The sequence below is a fragment of the Schistocerca serialis genome, chromosome 8 (genome assembly GCF_023864345.2).
Source record: "Schistocerca serialis cubense isolate TAMUIC-IGC-003099 chromosome 8, iqSchSeri2.2, whole genome shotgun sequence".
Taxonomy (NCBI): Eukaryota; Metazoa; Arthropoda; class Insecta; order Orthoptera; family Acrididae; genus Schistocerca; species Schistocerca serialis.
This window is the reverse complement of record NC_064645.1, coordinates 459,008,690-459,031,295: the sequence shown is the minus strand read 5'-3', so window position 1 is coordinate 459,031,295 and position 22,606 is coordinate 459,008,690. Positions and strand designations below refer to the sequence as shown.

The following is a 22,606-nucleotide window of genomic DNA, read 5'->3' as shown; positions in this document are numbered from 1 at the left end:
CACGCGCTACAGTACGGGACGTCCACAGTGTACAACACCACAAGAAGACCGATATCTCACCATCAGTGCCCGCAGACAGCCACGGAGTACTGCAGGTAGCCTTGCTTTGGACCTTACTGCAGCCACTGTAACAGTTGTCTCCAGACACACAGTCTACAGACGACTGAACAGACATGATTTATTTGCCCGGAGACCTACAAGGTGGTTTCCACCATCCTTCGTCACAGGAGAGCCTGTAAAGCCTAGTGTCAAGAACACAGTACATAGTCATTGGAACAGTGGTCCCAGGTTATTTTCACAGACGGGTCTGAACAGTGATTCTCGCCGTGTTTTCATCTGACGTGGACCAGGAACCAGATACAAACCCCTTACGTCCTTGTAAGCGACGTGTATGGAGGTTGTGGTTTGATGGTGTGGGGTGCGATTATGATTGGTGCACGTACACCCCTGCATGTCTTTGACAGAGGAACTGTAACAGTTCAGATGTGTCGGGGTGTCATTTTGCACCAGTATGTCTGTCTTTTCAGGGGTGCAGTGGGTCCCACTTTCCTCCTGATGGATGATAACGCACGGCCCCACCGAGCTGCCATCGTGGAGGAGTACCTTGAAACAGAATATATCAGGCGAATGAAGTGGCCTGCCTGTTCTCCAGACATAAGCCCCATCGAGGACGTCTGGGATGCTCTCGGTGGACGTATCGCTGCACGTCTTCACACCGCTAGGACACTTCAGGAGCTGCGACAGGCACTGGTGCAAGAATGGGAGGCTACACCCCAGCAGCTGCTAGACCACCTGATCCAGGGTATGGCAACCCGTTGTGCTGCCTCTGTACGTGTGCACGGTGATCATATCCCATACTAATGTCGGGGTACATACGCAGGAAACAGTGGCATTTTGTAGCACATGTGTTTCTGGACGGTGTTCTCAATTTATGACGAATTCTGTGGTTTTGGAGATCTGTGTTGTGTGTGTTCGCTATGTGCGCATGATATTAGCGCGTTTTGTGTAGTGCCACGTTGTGTGGCACCACATTCTGGAATTATCCTTAATTTATGAGCATGAGCGTATTTGTTGTCAACTGTGGTACTAGCTTGTAAGCACTCTTGCGTTGGTCAGACTTCGCAGCGGATACGGCAACCCGCATTGGTGACGTGTCTACGGTGTTGCCGCTGCAGTAGGCGTCTGGGGAGGACTGCAGCATAGGTTGATTTTCATCCAAGTAAGCTCTGACATTTCCGTGATAGGTGGAACACCATGTTTTTGTAGGTAAAATCTTCGATTTTTAACACCTCTTGGACGGCAGGTAAGACTGATGTTTGAAGCATATGAAGATACGGCTTAGCAGTTACGGTACCTTCAGAGAAGAGTTGGCCAATCAGACTGCACGATGACTGACCACACCATCCATTTACACTCGGTAGATTAACATGTTTGTCCACGTGAACGTGAGGATTTTCAGGAGCCTAGTACATCCAGTTGTGGCGGTTTACAGTACCGTTCAGCTTGAACTGCACATCGTCTGACCAGATAACCATCCCTGAAAACCTCTCATGCTGGTGAAGCATGCCTTCAAACGACGCGCAGTACTCCATCGTTCGATTCCGGTCATCCTCGTTCATAGTGTGCAGCGATCTCGGAATGTTCACTTTCCACTTCGAAACCTTGAAATTTCGTCGTACGCGTGATCGGCTTATCCCGCTTTTACGTGCATCCTGTTTCACATATTTCGGAGGTGAATTAGTAAAATGTTGTTAACACAGTAGCGCCGTAATGGCATCTCAAAATAATACAATCTCTCTCCTCCTCTCACGTGTCCGATCTCCCCATTTCCTTCACAAAGAGTAAGATACAAAGATGCGGTCGTAGCACGGAATGTCCGGTTCTCGCAGTCGGGACAAGACGTTCGTTACAGTATCAATTCGTCGCATGCGTATCTAAACTGAATTGCAGTGATGTGGACAGATTTATTGCCTCACCAGCACAGTTAAAGCGCAATAGATCGGTGATGCTGTATTGTAACATATCACAAAACAAAATATTTTCCTATTGCGAGTACTACCTCAGTGCGGCTTTCTGTTGCTGAAATGATAGTGTTTCGTCAGTCACTTCTTTGTTCAAGTTTAACATTGCGTCTCCAATCCGCAGCTTTCAGAAGTGATTCCCTTTTTCGTGTTCTACATCCGAAACACTCGGGTCGTCTGTTTCTATCTTGAGCAATCGATCTCTTAAAGCATAATTGTCTTTGACAAACTCAGTAAGAGTACGATGTGAGGAAACACTCTATAAACATTATCTGACGTTCCGGCTTGTACTGCAAGCCTTGGTGTAGTCGTATTTACAGTATCTACACATCTCTAATGAGCCTTTATCTATGTTCAAACGAAATATTAGTTGTTTGGTGAGATGGTCAGTTTTCGAAGCACAGTACGGAATTAGGTTTACATTGTTCCATCCGAATACTACCGGTACGGCAGTCAAATTCACCACATCCTCTCTTAGTGGACCTTTCCCAACCTTCGTGATGAATATCGAATACTTTTCGTTCTGTGGTGATTTATTATACCACGTGTTCCATGCTCTGATTTTGTGTGAATCATTGTGGGCATAATTATGCGTTTAATAAAATTGTTTTTTTTCTTCATCAATGATTGTGAGGTTTATTCCTGATCCTTTGTCTATGATTTAAGATTCTAATGTCTCTACGTTTAAGTATGCAGTTTCCACTCTTGCTGTTTCGTAATTATAATGTTGTAGTTTTTCTGTCGTCAGCAATGATACTAATTTTCCTTCGTGTACTTATTTCCCTGTTTTCCAAGCCATAAGGTAAGTCAGTAGTTGGAGCTGCAGAAAGAGATGGCGGTGCACTACATAATATGTGAAGTAATTTCTCTGTCTTCAAATTTCAGATTTCGAAATACAAACTCTGACGTTAACAGATTGAGTCAAGCATGATAGTGAGGTTGTGTTACTTACGTGTTGTTGATGCCAGGCAATAAGTTTATCTTAAGTTAGTCCACTCGTAGAATTCAGTCAAGTGTTCATTTATGCCCATTATTGTTACGCTGTGCAATGTAAACTACTGCTGTATTTCTCTTGTTCTTCAATTAAGTAATTGACAGTGAAATAGCGTTATCATAATATTTCGTGAGTCTAAACTGTATATGGGCGTATTCAGTACCCGCTTAGGGATACATACGAGGGTTGGAACTAAAATAGTGGCAACTATTTATTCACAACCTATTCCAAAGAGTTAAATGTCTGCACTTGTTACTGTCCTTCTTATTAGTCATCAGAGTTGTGTAGAACCCATTGCCAGCGATGTGGCAGGTGTAGTACACCGTTAGCAGAGTGTGTTCTGTTGACGGTGCAAATGGTGCGGTCTACTGCCAATCGAATCTCTGGAACAATTGTGAAGGGAATGCCACGAAGTGGTTCCTTCATTTTCGGAATCGAATCAAAGTCATAAGGACTTAAGTCGGGGGAGTGTGATGGATAGCACAGTACTTTCCAGTCCCATTGACCGAACAGTGCAGCCACAGCTCGCGCTGTAAGCGCTCTGGCATTGTCGTGCAAAATGATGGGTAGGTTGCGCAGAAAGTGTCGCCGCTTCTTTCGCAAAGCTGGTCGCAGGTGATGCTCCAAAAACGAACAGTAATCCTGTGCACTGACGATCTGCCATGGAGGAATGTAATGCGTTAGGGTAACACCATCACAGTCGTACACGAGAACCACCATAACTTGCACCATAATGGGGCTTTGACGCTCTTACGACTTTAGCGGCGACCCGTAATGACGCCATTCGTTGGATTGGCGTTTCAATTTCGGCTCGTACGATGTGGCCCATGTCTCATCCAGTATTACGATATGGCGTAAGAAAGCCTCTCCTTCGCGCTCATAGCGCTCCAAGTGCGTCTGAGCAGCGTCGTAATGCACCCATTTCTGCATTTCCGCCAATTCATGCGTAACCCGTCATGATGCAGTTTTTCGCATGCCCAGGCGTTCCTTCAGGATGCGAAGCACCGTCGTATGCGCTAATCCGGTTTCGTGGGCGAGCTCACGAATCGTATGGCGTCGATCACTGTCCACTAACGCGGCAACATCATGCACTTCTTCTTCAGAGACGCTAGGACGCCCTGCCCGATGCATGTCTGCCACAGTTTGCCGACCTTCGTTGAAGGCTTTTACCCAACGTGCCGATTCCCCGCACGCCTCTTGAAGATCTTGATGACACTGTCGTGTTGTACGACCTCTGGCACACTGAATCTTGATCCAACTTCGCTGGTCCTGTTTCGAAAACTTAGTGACACCTTTACATTAGACCGCTCGCTCACAAGTGACTGTGTTTCCCTCGAAAAGCGCACGCTGGAGCGTGGGACGGGCCAATCCATTTGCTCGGAGATAAGGTATATATGTCAACAACGTGTGCTATCAGCGACAATAGTAGATTCCATTGCATAGTGTCTCCACAGCAGTGTTGCCACTATATAAGTTCCAACCTATGCATTTCCATGTAATCCGAATTTTTAAAAGAGAATAGGAGAGTGACAGCAAACAGACTGTAGACCGACAGCATTTTCCTGCTGTCCTGTTAGTTACTCGAAGTCTGACACCGACGAATGACTACATGTGAACACTCCATTTCATGTCGTCACAAATCATCGTACTCAGGTTGTAACTTTACCAATGCGTTTTGTGCCCCATAAGCGTCGCAGATTTTCATATTCAACGATTATGAGCTGTCTTAAACAGTCGATAGTAATAGTGTAGAGTGCGTTTAAACAAACTATGGTCAGACTTTTATCCATTGTGGATGTGGAACACTGCGACTGTGGTGTGAAAAGGTTTTCAGAAATTACTGCAACCAGTCGCCTTTTATGTAGATGTATTTTATTTAACCATGACCAGTTTCGAGCTGCCTAGCAACTCATCATCAGATGGTATATACATTTAGTGCTTTTTTGTACCCATTGTGTGGGTGGTTGAGTATCTGTGGAGATAAATCTTTCTGCAGGTATATATATATATCTCTTTTAGGACGTATTTTTGAAACCATTGTGTCTTGTTTTTGTAAAAAACAAGACACAATGGTTTCAAAAATACGTCCTAAAAGAGATATATATATACCTGCAGAAAGATTTATCTCCACAGATACTCAACCACCCACACAATGGGTACAAAAAAGCACTAAATGTATATACCATCTGATGATGAGTTGCTAGGCAGCTCGAAACCGGTCATGGTTAAATAAAATACATCTACATAAAAGGCGACTGGTTGCAGTAATTTCTGAAAACTATGGTCAGCTTGTTTCCACCATATTATACAAATTTAGCTACATAAATCGGTAGGCTACGTAGGTGATGACTAACCTAAAAAAAGTTCATATGTGGTCTCTTATAACTACAGAGATCACCGACTAGACGGAAGGTTCACAAGGTCAGACTCGATGCAAACAGAAATAAGTTACTCTGACTAACAGGTTCACTGTTCGCTGTGGGTACTGAATACTGGCTTTGTGTGCGATGGTTATTTAAAGATTCCCTTATGGTAGAAATTACAATCCATTAAAATATAAGGCTACTACATTTTATCTATTTACATGAAAGACAGGAAAGGAATAGATCATAAATTCACGTTAGGCACAGGCATTATTGTAGTTAACAAGTGGCTGAATGTCCTAATTTTCTGAATTATTTCGTTATTCCGGAAGAATTATACATTTCTGAATCAGAAAAATTTGGGCTCTAAATCTTAACCTTGGATTTTGGAATGTGTTACTTTTTAACATTAGAACATTCCAGGATTCGAGGATTTTGAATGTGAATAACTTTTGAAATGCTGTTTACGGAAAAAGTAGAGTGTGTAGCCGAAAGAGGAGAAAGAGGGCTTTCAAATAACGTATGCTAATCTTTCTTTTTTTTTTAAGTAGTGAGGACGAATCGAGTCCTTGAGTTTTACATGGTTCTAAAAATGTGAATATTTTATTAAATAAAGTGCTCCAGTGTAAATTAATTTTACTGCTGTCAGTAGTCTGAAAGCAATAAGGTGACAATAAACATTAATGAAATACAGCATGGACAAGGATTTAGCAGTTTCAAGTCTTTTTAGTGTGTGCCTGACGAATGAAAACAGATCAGGAAAAAGAAAAAAAATAATATTTTCAACACGAGTGGTACAAGAACAAGTTTTAATTTGTTTATTCATTTGGTTTTAGATGGTATCCATCAAGTCACTAGTTACATTTTCTTTATACGTCTACAAAAGATTCCCTTTTAACGTTACATGTTATATAAACATATATATGCATCGTTACGTGCACAGACTCAAACATTCGAAAAGAAAAGGACATTAAAATTTGTTGTCTGAGTGTCCTAGGTAGATTACCATGATGTGATAAACATACAGAGCGTGCTGAAGACTAATGCTTACGTGTTTATTCAAAATGTTTCAAATGGCTCTGAGCACTATGGGACTTAACATCAGAGGTCATCAGTCTCCTAGAACTTAGAACTACTTAAACCTAACTAAGGACTTCACACACATCCATGCCCGAGGCAGGACTCGAACCTGCGACCGTAGCAGTCGCGCGGTGCCGGACTGAAGCGCCTACAACCGCTCGGCCACAGCGGCCCTCCCGTATTTATTATTTGTTCTCAATCTCGGTGGAGGTGCACATTACTCGGTACACTTTACCGCTTCTTTGGCGCAAGTTGCTGCCATCTTCCGGTAGAGGGCTCAGAATGGTAGCGTGCAGTGCGATGTGGTGGCGTCTAATGTAACAGTGTCGGTGCCCTGAGAGACCCTCACAAAACTGAAAGAGCAAATTCGAAGAGTCCGTCCCCATATGGAGCATACCATCTATCAGCACGACAATGCCGGATCACACACAAACTTTGCAATACCTGCAACAATCCATCACCTTGGTTTCACTGTCATCGATCATCCCCCATACAATCTCGACTTGACCCCATCCGACTTCCACCAGCTTCCAAAACTGAAAGAATACGTTCGAGGACTTTAGTTTAATGGTGATGAAGCGATGCCAGCAGTGGTGGAGCCGTGGCTCCGTCAACAAAATGAAACGTTCTACAGTGACGGTATCAACCAACAGATGTCTCGTTGGGTGGTGGTGGTGGTGGTTAGTGTTTAACGTCCCGTCGACAACGAGGTCATTAGAGACGGAGCGCAAGCTCGGGTTAGGGAAGGATTGGGAAGGAAATCGGCCGTGCCCTTTCAAAGGAACCATCCCGGCATTTGCCTGAAACGATTTAGGGAAATCACGGAAAACCTAAATCAGGATGGCTGGAGACGGGATTGAACCGTCGTCCTCCCGAATGCGAGTCCAGTGTGCTAACCACTGCACCACCTCGCTCGGTGTGTCTCGTTGGGAGAAATGTGTTCGCCGTCAGGGTAAGTTGAGAAATAAGTATGTAGACAAAGAATACAGATGTGGAATGTTAATAAAGTTTGTTTTATTCAAAAAGCTTTAAGAGTTTTCACACAAAATTTGGCGATATTGCGTTTTAACTCGCCCTCATATGTACATTGGTACACATACAGATGTAAACGGAAAGAAAATAAGTTAAATAGTAGTGTCTGAGTCTTTTAGGTAGAAACCTAGTATGTTATAGGTATTTTACCATTTGCACTTAAGAGGACAGTAATGTATGTACTAATGGAACCTTCAGCTGGTACAGTTTACGGTATAATTTAGTTTACAGTGTTCCGAATTAGTGTTATATTCAAAACAACGAAAGAAAAATTCGGAGTAGGTATTAAAATCGATGGGGAAGAATAAAAACTTTGAGGTTCGCCGATGACATTGTTATTCTGTCAGAGACAGCAAAGGACTGGGAAGAGCAGTTGAACGGAATGGATAGTGTCTTGAAATGAGGATATAAGATGAACATCAACAAAAGCAAAACGAGGATAATGGAATGTAGTCGAATTAAGTAGGGTGATGCTGAGGGAATTAGATTAGGAAATGAGACACTTATGGTAGTAAAGGAGTTTTGCTATATGGGGAGCAAAATAACTGATGATGGTCGAAGTAGAGAGGATATTAAATGTAGACTTGCAATGGCAAGGAAAGCATTTCTGAAGAAGAGAAATTTGTTAACATCGAATATAGATTTAAGTGTCAGGAAGTCATTTCTGAAAGTATTTGTATGGAGTGTAGCCATGTATGGAAGTGAAACATGGACGATAAATAGTTAGGACAAGAAAAGAATAGAACTTTTGAAATGTGGTGCTACAGAAGAATGCTGAAGATTAGATGGGTAGATCACATAACTAATGAGGAAGTATTGAATAGGATTGGGGAGAAGTTTGTGGCACAACTTGACTAGAAGAAGGGATCGGTTGGTAGGACATGTTCTGAGGTATCAAGGGATCACCAATTTAGTATTGGAGGGCAGCGTGGAGGGTAGAAATCGTAGAGGGAGACCAAGAGATGAATACACTAAGGAGATTCAGAAGGATGTAGGCTGCAGTAGGTACTGGGAGATGAAGAGGCTCGTACTGGATAGAGTAGCATGGAGAGCTGCATCAAACCAGTCTCAGGACTGAAGACCGTAACAACAACAACAATGTTATATGATTTAAAGCGGCGTCCTCCTGGCGGTCCTGACTGCACTTTGGGGAATATATGACTTTAATTTTATAAGTAGGATGATCCCAAATTGCTCTGTTACAAAATGTTTGTATGAATTCATTATTCAGCTGCTAAAGAGTGACGAGAATGTCAAATTTTTAAACGTATTATCTTTTTAACCTGAATTACAACGACATGACGATATAATTCGTCTGAAATTTTTATGCCATCTCCAGTGTCCTACAAGCTAGTGGTCACTCGGCTGCCGAATCTGACGACCGCAGCGCACGGCGGTCGAAACGCCCGCTGCTAACAGGAAAACTCTGTTTGACAGGTGAATAATGCCCCACAATGGCGCGCCATTATGGCTGGGAAGCGTATTTCGTTAAGAACGGCCTGCAGCTGATGGTTCGTTACGTCAACTTCACCGCCAATAAGCAGGATTGGAGAGCGCGTGCAGCTAAAGCGGCGGCGATGTGTGGGAGCGCAGTCCACAGTGCTTGTTACAGGCAGCTGAACAACTCGCCAACACGTGACCGCACGACACGTGAGCGCACGTGCGCGCGGGCACGAGGCAAGGGGGGACGGGGCGCGCGTTCACACCTGCTGCTGGCAAAACAATGCTCTCTCTCGACAGCGAGCTCCCGCTGATAGCTGCAAGTGGTCTTTTGTTCACGGCGTGGGCCGTGGGGATGGGCGATTCCGTGAGATCGAAATTATCAGTTGGCCACTCTTTCCACGTGAGTCACTTACATTTGCTTTTATCAGTTTACTGAAACGATGTTATCGCAAATACAATTCGAAAGAGCCTGTAGACATTTAAAGGTATTTACGCTCATGGATCTACTCAACTATTTATTCAAAGCAGCCACATAACTACACTGGTGCCAAAAATTAAAGCAACATGTAATGCTATTGTAAATATAATACTGCCATTAATCTGTATATTTTAAAATTTTTTTGTTCCGTAATAATTTTGAAAAATTAAGCAAACACTATAGCGAGAGTAAGCTTTTGTTAAGTGTAGTTTATCTGTTTAAAATAACCTCTTTGACGTAGGTGGAATACATGTATTAAAACATATTTTGTAAATAATTATGTAATATTTTAAGTACAACTATAATTAATTATGTCAATTTTGTATGTATATGCTGCCATGCAATTGTACATGGTTCATACTTATGTTTTTTGTAGCAGAAGTGTAAATTGAAAAGGTGTAGGTAGAATGGAACTCCGTTCTGTGGTGGAATGGAAAAGGTGGTGGGGCGCGCGAGTGAGATTTGGCGCGCAAGTGGCTCAGGCAGTCGGTAGCTGCCCTGCAAGTGGTGAACACGCATTACGTTGGTGAAGCACTAGAGGCCCAGGATTTACCTGCAAGACTGGGTTTTTGGCCTCGGACGTGTTCTACATGATTGCTGCAGTACGGCAATTAAGTAACAACTCAGAAATTTGTAATTTTATGGTCGCGACCAAGAGGAAGACAGAGCTATGTACATCAAGAGCCGTACCTGCGCAATGTTACTACGCAGCACCGCCTCACGCCTCCTTCGACATCAGTAACAGGCAAAGTACTTTATTTAGAAGTGTATCGCAGTATGAACCATCCATCTTCAGTTAGTGGAATATAAGTGTTAAATGTACCCTTGTGTTTAACTGTGATTTTCCTTCGTCATTTATCTCTGTAGGGTCCTTACCTAAACGAATTTATTCCGAGTATCCTGATTTTTATTGAAGCTCGAATAGTAGTAAATTACTGGCAAGAGTACTGTTTAGGTAGTAAATTCTGAAAATCATTATTAAATACTAAAGTTTTGCACGTATGAGTTTAAGGGCCATCGCTTTGCGTGACCATGAGGATAAGTTTTCAATAGTATTTCTGAAAGTAAGGTAACATAATTGTTTAAGTGCAACAATCTTAACAGTAATTGTTCGTGTTGCTTCTCCATATCAAAGAAAGCCAGACAAATATTGGTGTTAGTAAAACGTTAACAGATAACAGTCCTAAAGAAATGAAATTTAGTCGTGTTAAATAATAGTTTTGGTCATATGAATGATAGCTATAAGTTTAGTATTTTTTTGTATCCTTGTTGAAACATATGTGCGTCTTCTTTAAATAATTACTGAAGTATAGTGACAAATGCCATAAGTAACAGAAAGTTGGATTAATAGTACTTACTGCCAAGTGACCGTAGTAAGTGAAAGTAGTTACTTATTCAGTGTCGAAATTTGACTTCATCTTTTTGTGCAGACACACTGCCCGATCTGGGCTGGCAGCCACTTTATTTAGCGAAACAGTTTATTATTATAACAGGCTTTGTCTGATAAAAGGTTCCCAAAAGTAATTATTCTCACTGCTTTTCCCCCAGACTGTATGATTCGGAGAAAAATAGTTTGATACTTTACCATTGGTTTGAACACGGTTAAAATCTCTCTCCGACAGTCGATGGTTTGGAGTTTTAGTGCTGCGTGATTTTGTGGTGGTGTTCTGGTACCGTATTGACGAGAACGCGAAAGTGCCGTTGCAAACAAACGGAAGTTTTGCAAGGTAGCTTTTATTTTGCCATAAAAAGTATAAACAGGTGATACTGAAGCACAAACAGTGTAGATAACACAGAACGTAAACAGTTGCAACATGCATAACGGCAGACAGAAATATTCTTCCTTATTTCCAACTTAACGGATTTGCACACACATTCCGACGACTAGTTAATGTGTTCAGAATGGGGTACATAACCCCAGGCCTGAATAAAGTCATCAACCTCATGTTAACGCAATAAAGCTCGTTCTTCCTGCGTAGTTGCTCGCAGTCTTGGAGAGTGGTAGGTAGATGCTGACGTGATGCAGGCCGTCTCCCTACTGCATCCCAGACATTATGTATGGGATTAAAAGCCGGCCAGAGTGGCCGAGCGGTTCTAGGCGCTACAGTCTGGAGCCGCGCGACCGCTGCGGTCGCAGGTTCCAATCCTGCCTCGGGCATGGATGTGTGTGATGTCTTTAGGTTAGTTAGGTTTAAGTAGTTCTAAGTTCTAGTGGACTGATGACCTTAGAAGTTAAGTCCCATAGTACTCAGAGCCATTTGAACCATTTTTTGGGATTAAAAACGGGAGAGCGAGGATGCCACGCCATGCGTACTATATGCCCTGTTTACAAGAAAACGTCAACCATTCGTGCTGTATGAGGTCGAGCATTATCGTCCATCAGTACGAAGTCTGGGTCCACAGCAACTCGCAACAACCGCAGATGAGGTCCCAAGATCTCGTCACGATACCTGACAGCATTTAAACATTTCCGATTCAGCCGTACAGTTTCACGAAACGAAACGCATTATCAGGTATCTTTTCGAACAGTCAACGTAATCCCTGGCCACACCATCAGGGATCCTCCTCGATATTGGTCCGTCTCTTTCCACGATGTTCGTTCTCGAAATCATGTTCAACGTTCCCTCCAGATGTGAATCCGTTGAGAATTATTCTGCAGGCGAAATCGGGACTGATTTTGGAAACCAACATTAGTCCAATGTATGACCGTCCATGTGGTATCTTGATGACTCGGCTCTAGACGTTCCCTTCTGTGAAGAAGAGGTAGATATACAGCTGGTCTCTGACAGTAAAGACCACTCTGCGGAAGCCTTGTGTACACCGTTTGCCTCGATACAACGTCCAGTGGATGCTGCGAGGTCAGAGGCCAGTTGCCATGCAGCTCTAAGGCGGTACCGTTGTGCCCTTACAGCCAAATAACGGTCCTCTCTTTCTGATTTCACACGTAGTTGGCCCTGTCCTCGTCTTTGGGATGCAGTTTTCGTCTCTATAAACTTTCGCCACAGTCGAGAAACAACAGAACGATTCACGTTAAGCCATCGTGCCACATCATGTTGAGACTGTCCTGTTCCCAATCTTCCTGTGGCCCTCCATAGCAGAGAGCCTGGTAGGCGTCTTCTCTGTGCCATACTGCACCCGTCGGTGGCTGTGTTCACAGCGATTATGGATGTGCAACTACCGGCAAACACTACCCCGTTCGATAGGTACCCTGACGTCATCGCTGACGTGGTTGTCCGTTCACCAGAATCCCATCTTCCGCGCAGAACACGGTTGTACGGACATCTGGTTGACAATTTGTGTTACTATATCGTTAATTAAACACAACATGGGGAAATAGCGGTTTATTGCTTTAATTTTGGACACCAGTGTGTACTGAAACTGAATCTAAGCACTAATGGATTCGAGGTTTTGGTTGTTAAAATGTATGCCAGCATTTACTAAAATAATTTCATTTTCTTCTACTACTGTCAAGCAGAGTCCCGAACTGCCCAGAAATATCGTATGAAGGAAAAGGAAGGAAGGTTTCTGAAGAATAATCAGTATTGTAGAACACTCAGTATAATGTAGTTTATTGAAACTGAACTACACTTCTCGAACAATCACCATATACACACAAAAACAAATAACTAGCAGACGACCATTCATCAAGAGCATCGGTGAGGTCCGTCGGAGCTGGTCCTAGCTCGGCGAGGAACTGGCTGCACTGCTGCTGCGCTGGCCTTCAAAGCCGGCGGAGGCCGGCGGAGTACTCCAACTTTCCCTGTATCTGTGAGGCGACCTCTGCAGAAAAAAGTTCGCATTAGTCTCTAGCCAGTTTTGTTTGTTTTTAAGAATTGTTTTACTCTTGGTTGCGCCTGCAGGTGCTTTTGTATGTTATATGGTACGCAGGGGTGTCTTGAGTGTAGTCTGCCTGGCAGGGGCCGTCTGTGGCAGACGTAACAGTTTCAATGTCCTGTCGATATCTAGATCATTACGGGTGGAGCAAAAACTCGAAATGTTTCAATGATACGGACGGAAATCGGACATGCCCTATCAAAGCGACCATCCCAGCATTACCCGGGAGTGACTATGGAAATCACAGAAAATCTGAATCTGGTTGGCCAGATGCAGATTTGAGCCGTCGTCCTCCCGAATGCGAGTCCATTGTGGTAACCACTGTACCACCTCGGTCGGTGGTCGGAGTTAGATGGACACGTGTACAAGATGCAAAAAGAGGGATGTTGTTGAGAACTCTTCGTATCTCATGTTAGGGGCTAGTCTCCAGGCAAAATTCAACAAATTGCTGATTTCGAGGGTTCGGTTAGCCCTTTATGCTCCATGCAGCTTTCTTGAAACGTGTGAACGACTTGCCCGACATGTACTTTTCCATACTATTGTAGGACATCCCATTTCAGAGTCGTCAAACACTGTCACACAGTGGTGGAGGAAAAGACTGTCAACATTCCTGTTAAGGCAACAATTGAATCGACCAAAAATACATGAAAAAACTTGCAAGATACTAAGATCTGAAAACCCAAGTTCTATGGTTTTCATATAGACCAGTGATGTTTAGCACACTAGAAGCAGTGTCGAAAGTTCAGAGCCGGCCAGTGTGGCCGAGTGGTTCTAGGCGCTACAGTCTGTAAAACGCGCGACCACTACGGTCGCAGTTTCGAATCCTGCCTCGGGCATGGATGTGTGTGATGTCCTTAAGTTAGTAAGGTTTAAGTAGTTCTAAGTTCTAGGGGACTGATGATCTCAGAAGTTAAGTCCTATGGTGCTCAGAGCCATTGGAACCATTTGAAAGTTCAGGGAGCACGTGAAAACCACTGGCATCAGTAAAATATCCGTCTGCTACTTACAAAAGGACACTTTACTTCGACATACGCCCTGATGAGCCAAAACATGGTGACCACCTGCTTAATAGCTTGCTTGTTCGTCTCTGGAGCAAAATACATCAGTGATTCTGCGTATCAGAAATGCGAGAGTTTTTGACAGGTTTGTGGAGACACGTGGCATTCGATGTCTACGCCCAGGTCATGTAATTCGTATATATAACGGGCCGCTGATTTGCGTAGGTGGCGATGCACTCGATAGTGACCCACATGGGTTCCGTAGGATTTATGTCAGCCGAATCAGAACGGCGAGACATCAACATAAGTTCACTACCAATACTCGTCAGACCACTGTAGCGCGGCGCTGGCTCCGAGACACGGATAATTACACTACTAAAGGATGACATCGCCGTCAGGGAAGACATCAAGCATGAAGGGATGCAGGTGGTTCGCAGCTGCCAGAGTGTCTCCGATTACTGCAACAGACCCCATGTAAGTGCAGGAGAATATCTCCCATACTGCTCCCATCTGCCTGCGTCCGGGGCGCCCTGCACGTTTCGAGCCACCGTTTACCTCAATGACGGCGTTTGTGGTGACGACCATAGATCTAGTGTAGCATAATGTGATGCACCCGAAGAGCCAATACGTTTCCATTGATAGGTGGTCGATTACCGATGGTCTGGTGCCCAATGCAGTCGCAATTGATGATGTCGTTGGGTCAACATGTAAACACGTAGGGATAGTGTGCTGCGGAGCTCCATGTTCAACAACGTACGATGAATGGTGGGTTCCCAAATACCTGTGCGTGCACCAGTTTTGCGCTCTTTCGTCAAAGATGCCACAGATCATCATCTATCCTACTTTAGAGAGCAGGGAACCCTCCTAAACCCACGTTCTGTGAAAACTAGTAGACGTCCAACCATTTAGCGCCTAGTGGTAGTTTCAGTGTCGTTCTACCTTTTTCCACAGAAGCTCACGACAGTAGCACGTGAACATTCCACCAGCTTCGCCGTTTTCGAGATACTAGTTCACAGGCCTTACGTTATAATAATCTGCCCTTTGTCAAAGTTGCTTATCTCAATGGATCTTCCTATTTGCATCCCATGCCTTCGCTAGGGAGACCACAGTCTGTGTCTGCTTGGCTTACATGCATTTGTTGCCACGTCACGTGCCGGCGGCGCCACCTGGCGACATCCTACGTCATGGTGGTGGGCTGTCATAACGTTTTTGTTTATAAGTGTATATATGCAGGCTAAAGCCCCGAATGAAAATTCGTACCAAGGTCGGGACTCGAACCGGGCTCTCCCGCTGACTAAACAGATGCCCTGACTTTTGTATCCCGCCTGGAAGGCGGCGCTTGGGTCTGCTCCTGTGATCTGAAGTATAGGCCGAAAGAGGGAAGCGAGTACGAGCGGGTGAGGTAAAGCATATCGGTACCCGCAAGTAACGTTAAAGAGGCTTACTACAGCCTAAAACGAAGTATTTACAACTGAATACGTAACTTGGTACAGATGAGCACGTAGGTGCAACGTTTTGGACCCGTCGTAACTGATACAAAGTCTCTATTGCAAGCTAAGCCGAAGCGATGTTTCGCGACCGTCTGCACTTGATCTACTGGGCAGAAAGTAGAGCGGCACTCGTCGAGTTCCACAGCGTCGGCTGGAGGACGCTGTGGTCGACGTAGTTCGTCCGCTCTCGTAGTGCCAACCTACGAGCTTGCACCTACGTTGTGGCACCGGAACTATCGATACCACACTGACCACTACGCCACCCTGCCACATTGGCTTTGTATTACTGCATGGAATACTCTAACACACCTCCATCCTCAGTCCAAATTCCCATTCACGGCTCAACCTGCCTGGTATTTCCCTAAACTCGAAACGCATTGCTGAGGCTCTCCAACTCTACTGGAATAGTAAGTCAGCATCAAACGAACTAGGGGTCGTGTCTAGCGAGCAGGTGGCCCGGGTTCGAATCCCAGCCTTGGTAGAAATTTTCATTCATCACTTCAGTCTGCACATATACGTCATAGATGTTTCATGGTTGGAATGTTCTCTACAATCGTCTACTTTCATTTGTCTTTACAAGGATACTTACACATTATCTGCAGAGACGTGATGCATTTCGGGATTGCGAACATTCCGGCTGGTGATAAATGAAAATTCTCCTCGTTTGTTGCGTCTTACGTCGTCTTTTAAGTCGAGAATGTGTTATGTCAATAACCAAATCAGCACATACTCCGCTGCAGAGTGAAAATTTATTTTGGCAACATCCCCCATGCTGTGTGTAAGCCACGTCTCCGTAATATCGTTTTTCTAGGAGTTCTCGTAGCGCAACGCATGCATGAGAACTTTTGTGAAGTTTGAAACGTAGAAGACGAACAAGCAGTGGAAGTACAGCTGCTAGAGCGGGTCGAGACGCGTGACTTGGATAGCTCAGCAAGTAGAGCCCACCCTGCTGCAGAGTGAAAATTCATTCTCGAATAACAATAATAATAATAATAATGATAATAATATAGGTAAATTATTTCAAGTTTCTCTGCGTGGCCATCATCCGAAGCAAGCACAGAAATATTTGTTTTGTAAGTAAAAACCCCATGTTCTTGCTGGGACGTATTTTATTTCTTCCAGATGCGTTTGGCCTTTAACTTTAAGGCATCTTCAGTGGAATCCAGAATAATAGAGTTTTGTTTTCTGGTGCGATATTCGTACGTTATAAAACAGTTCGTCTCTTATTTTTTACTAAACATATGATAAATGGCAGTTATTCGCGCTTTTGGCTGGCACAGCTTCTCCTATCACCTGCTCGCTTGCTGGAGGTCGAGCTGTAACCAGATGCCAGCCAAAAAGTGGACTAACTGTAAGTTGTCATTTATGTAGTAAAAAATAAGACACGAACTGTTTTATAACATTGCGAATATCGCACTAGAAAATAAAACTGTACCATTCTAGATTTCACTGAAGATTCCTTAAAGTAAAAGGCGAAACGCGTCTGGAACAAATGAAATGAATTACAACTATAAAAAGACGACTTTTATTTACAAAACGTATGTAAATTACACGGGTTGCATAAAAAGTAGTGATAAAAAAACTAAACAAAACTTCGTCCGAACAGGCCATGAAGGCCCAACGATACCGACCGGCCTCCGTGTCATTCTCAGCCCACAGGCGTCACCGGATGCGGATACGGAGACATATGTGATCAGCACACCGCTCTCCCGGCCGTATATCGGCAAACGTGGACGGAGCCGCTACTTCTCAATCAAGTAGTTCCCCAGTTTGCTCACAACTGCCAACAGACTCGATTGTTACCCATCCAAGTGCTACCTCAGGCCGATAGCGCTTAACTTCGGTGATCTGACGGGATTGGGTGTTACCACCGTGGCAAAACCGTTGGCCACAAAGTAGTGATAACCCTGCCGTAACATGAAGGATGTGTGTCACATGGCATGTCCGCTGTCTGCAGCTGACAGCAGAAGGTCAGTTGAAGTAGTGCAGTGAGCGGTGACGGCTGTGTTCGAGTCAGACGCTGTGTTTATTGACCGAAAGTGTGGGAGGCCAGTTCGAGTGCCATAACAGTATGCTTAGGAATCGTTAAGAGCGTGCGTGGATCAAGACTGAAGAGGCACGTGGCCGGAGCACACAACAATGTTTCTTTCTGGCACTGCACCCCACCACGATCCATGACAAAACGCGATACCACTTGGCGAACCTCGTGCAGGAGCCCCTGCGTAAGTGAGGGTGGGACACACTGGAACGTCCGCCGTATTCCCTCTATACGAGTCCGTGCGACTACGACCAGTTCGCTAAAATGGAGGAACCTCTACGTGGAACGCGCTACAAGAAAAGAGACAATCCGTGCCACAGGGCGGTCCTTGACAGCCATCGACAGAGATGTACGCGCTGTGTACGACGCGTTCCATTTGTGCAGGAGAAGGTGGTCGAGAAGCGGGGCGATTACACTGAGGGCATGTAACACGGTGAACGTCTGCCGATAAAGTCTGGTGTGAATTCTAATCATGATGTCACTACTTTTTATCCAATTATTGTGTTTCTGTTCTTGTGAATGTACGATTGCCTTTGAAATACTCTCTGTATTTGGAAAACTCCGAGAATATGCTTCGAGTTGTGCTTCACATGAAATCAAGCAAATTTAAGCATGGATACAACAGCGATAGAATAGAAAAGCAACTGGAATCACTCAATAGAGGAAAGTCCACTGGACCTGACGGGATACCAATTCGATTCTACACAGAGTACGCGAAAGAACTTGCCCCCCTTCTAACAGCCGTGTACCGCAAGTCTCTAGAGGAACGGAGGGTTCCAAATGATTGGAAAAGAGCACAGATAGTCCCAGTCTTCAAGAAGGGTCGTCGAGCAGATGCGCAAAACTATAGACCTATATCTCTTACGTCGATCTCTTGTAGAATTTTAGAACATGTTTTTTGCTCGCGTATCATGTCATTTCTGGAAACCCAGAATCTACTATGTAGGAATCAACATGGATTCCGGAAACAGCGATCGTGTGAGACCCAACTCGCCTTATTTGTTCATGAGACCCAGAAAATATTAGATACAGGCTCCCAGGTAGATGCTATTTTTCTTGACTTCCGGAAGGCGTTCGATACAGTTCCGCACTGTCGCCTGATAAACAAAGTAAGAGCCTACGGAATATCAGACCAGCTGTGTGGCTGGATTGAAGAGTTTTTAGCAAACAGAACACAGCATGTTGTTATCAATGGAGAGACGTCTACAGACGTTAAAGTAACCTCTGGCGTGCCACAGGGGAGTGTTATGGGACCATTGCTTTTCACAATATATATAAATGACTTAGTAGATAGTGTCGGAAGTTCCATGCGGCTTTTCGCGGATGATGCTGTAGTATACAGAGAAGTTGCAGCATTAGAAAATTGTAGCGAAATGCAGGAAGATCTGCAGCGGATAGGCACTTGGTGCAGGGAGTGGCAACTGACCCTTAACATAGACAAATGTAATGTATTGCGAATACATAGAAAGAAGGATCCTTTATTGTATGATTATATGATACCGGAACAAACACTGGTAGCAGTTACTTCTGTAAAGTATCTGGGAGTATGCGTGCGGAACGATTTGAAGTGGAATGATCATATAAAATTAATTGTTGGTAAGGCGGGTACCAGGTTGAGATTCATTGGGAGAGTGCTTAGAAAATGTAGTCCATCAACAAAGGAGGTGGCTTACAAAACACTCGTTCGACCTATACTTGAGTATTGCTCATCAGTGTGGGATCCGTACCAGGTCGGGTTGACGGAAGAGATTGAGAAGATCCAAAGAAGAGCGGCGCGTTTCGTTACCGGGTTATTTGGTAACCGTGATAGCGTTACGGAGATGTTTAATAAACTCAAGTGGCAGACTCTGCAAGAGAGGCGCTCTGCATCGCGGTGTAACTTGCTCGCCAGGTTTCGAGAGGGTGCGTTTCTGGATGAGGTATCGAATATATTGCTTCCCCCTACTCATACCTCCCGAGGAGATCACGAATGTAAAATTAGAGAGATTAGAGCGCGCACGGAGGCTTTCAGACAGTCGTTCTTCCCGCGAACCATACGCGACTGGAACAGGAAAGGGAGGTAATGACAGTGGCACGTAAAGAGCCCTCCGCCACACACCGTTGGGTGGCTTGCGGAGTATCAATGTAGATGTAGATGTAGATGTAGATAGTAGTAATACGTGAAAGGTTAATGAAGGTGAAACCCGGTTGTGCGTCTGTTAGCTTCAAGACATTAAACATCATACACTGGACATCAAATTTAGACGCCACCTACAGGGCTACAGATGAGAAGCAGCTTTTGGTGGTTACCACAGGCAATCACACAGCAACGTCACCTGCTGCAACTCACTGTGTGTTACGACAGTGGAGTGCAGTCGAGTTGATCAAGAAGATGGTCAAGAGAGTAAGGCGTCTTGTAGCCGTAACACTGTGCAGACGTGCTCTGAGTTCTGGGCAGTGGTCCATGGGCCTGTTTTTGTTATTATCGGTGCTACGTCGCTATATTCCTTCAAGTTCTGACTTGCTATGGTGTTACCTCACCGCCTTGCGACTGCAAAGATCACCTTCAAAGTGGAATACGCCCGACCTCGAGCACACGAAGCAGAACAGATTATATATGATGAATTGCATCTTGCACCTGTAGTTGTTGGAGAAATTCACTTCTTCATCAAAAGCAGCGTTGTGTGGACTGAAGAGCTTTGTACAGATGATGTGCAACATTTCACTCAGGGACTGAAATTCAAACACTGTGAAGGCCACATCGGCGTTATTTCGGTTGACCACACAGGGTTCGGCTTCCAGATCCTCTGTATTCTAATATTTTCTTTTGAGGTATTGCAAGACATGGTCGTGACTGCCATTCGACCTTATGGAAATGTCATCAGCCACGTCGTGGAAAACTGGCAGACCTCCGAGACATACCGCGTCTTAAATGGCGTGCATCAGATCAAACTTGAACAGACGAAGCACATGCCTTCTTGGTTCAAATGGCTCTGAGCACTATGAGACTTAACTTCTGAGGTCATCAGTCGCCTAGAACTTGGAACTAATTAAACCTAACTAACCTAAGGACATCACACACATCCATGCCCGAGGCAGGATTCGAACCTGCGACCGTAGCGGTCGCTCGGCTCCAGACTGTAGCGCCTAGAACCGCACGGCCACTCCGGCCGGCTCATGCCTTCTTATTTGATAACTGGAGGTGTGAGGGTTGTCGTGATGAATGACGGTCAACCACGAACTTGGGTGGGCTTTAGGCAGGAGAGTCATGTTAGGGCGGATTTCTTATACAGATGGCTGATTCAGACATGAGCAGAGGATGTCACACCATCCGTGACACTTACTACGCCGCTGTTGCGAAGATGTGGGATGCACCGGCCTAGAGACCTTCCGATCTGCCATCGTTAGGAGACTCTGATGGGGAGACATGTCTTCTGATTCCCTCTCTATCACCTCCGCCAAAAACGACGCTCTCGGTTGCCCATCAGAACCAGAGAAGCGACGCTACAGTAGCGATCGACAACGACTAGGGCGTCGTATCAACCTCCTCTTTCCTTCCAGTTGGGCGAAGTCGTATGATAGCAGCTCCCACTCTTAAAGGAAACAACACGTTTATAGGCAGAAGTCACTGAAGAAGCCAAGAAACATAATAGTGCAATATCTGATGCATCCTCAGGATAGAAGCCTGGGGCAAAAACTGACACTGGACAACACATCGATCTCAGAAGGCCAGCTGTTAAGCGTGCCTCCTCCCCTACCTACCTCAGCCGTTTCTCCTTGACAGCCTGTGACGCCTCCCACACTGCTGCCTAGACCATCTGCCTGCTGACAAACTGTCTCTGGAGGTCGCCGACATGAGTAAGAATCCTGATGATTCCACTCCTGAAAACACAGTGTTTCTGCTTCTGTTTTTTGGGCAGACGACATAGAGAGGGAATCAGGATGGCCTGTCAATACCGTGGGCGGGCGCGCTCCACCGGCTGTGCCCGGAGCTACCTCACTGCAGTTAACGCCGCGGCTTCGACTGTCTCGTGGAGTCTTCCCCAGCCGAATACCACTGGTAGATACCACGTCTCGACAGCAGGTGCTCCAGAACAGAGGTACTGGCTAGCTACAATCAATTTCAGCGCTATCCATGTCCCACATAAACTGGCGATGTACTATGATCGTGTGGCGGACTTAGACATGGTCCTCTTACAAGAAGTGCATATGGATAATTTTCTTAACCTGTTTGGGTAAATCCCTTTCGTCTCTCACACGACGGATACCAGCAGCCATGTGACGATTCTCATCCATGAAGGGGTATCCATCGACAACGACCATTATCTACCACATGCTAGTGGCATGGATCTCACAATCTTCGGTGTCGTAGTTATTAACGTCTATAATCCTTCAGAATGGAGTAGACGAAGGGAATGCTATACCTTCATTGTGGAGATGGTCTTACATATTTTCGTGAGAAGGCAAGATGCATTGGTGCTGGATGGTGTTTTTTATTCCACCGTCCACTCCATGGATCAGCTGCCGCGTTTTTCACCTTGTGCAGAGATTGCCACAATCGTCGACCGTCTCCACCTTCTGCACAATTAGGAACAAGTTCGAGACGACCACCACAGTTTCACACACTAGACGCACATTCTTCCTGGTGCCTCGATAGCTTATTTAACTCAAAATTGCTGTTGGGAGGAACCCGACTAGTTGAGATCTGGCATGTCGCTTTTCCTGACCATGCGGCGTATGTCTACACCCTCACGCTCAATCGTCAGAGAGTGTGGAGTGGAAGCACTGTTTGGAAGCTGAATGTGGCCATACTGGCGTCTCCTGACAGTCGGAAGCTTATAGAAGTGACTTGGGAT

The 22,606-nt window shown here is 44.9% G+C and overlaps 1 non-coding gene across 1 annotated transcript; it reads right to left on the bottom strand.

Annotated features, from left to right (window-relative positions):
• Window positions 1-7,299: 7,299 nt before the first annotated feature.
• Window positions 7,300-7,372, bottom strand: Trnaa-cgc (transfer RNA alanine (anticodon CGC)). Its single transcript has one exon. It is a non-coding gene; the product is annotated as a tRNA-Ala (tRNA).
• Window positions 7,373-22,606: the final 15,234 nt, after the last annotated feature.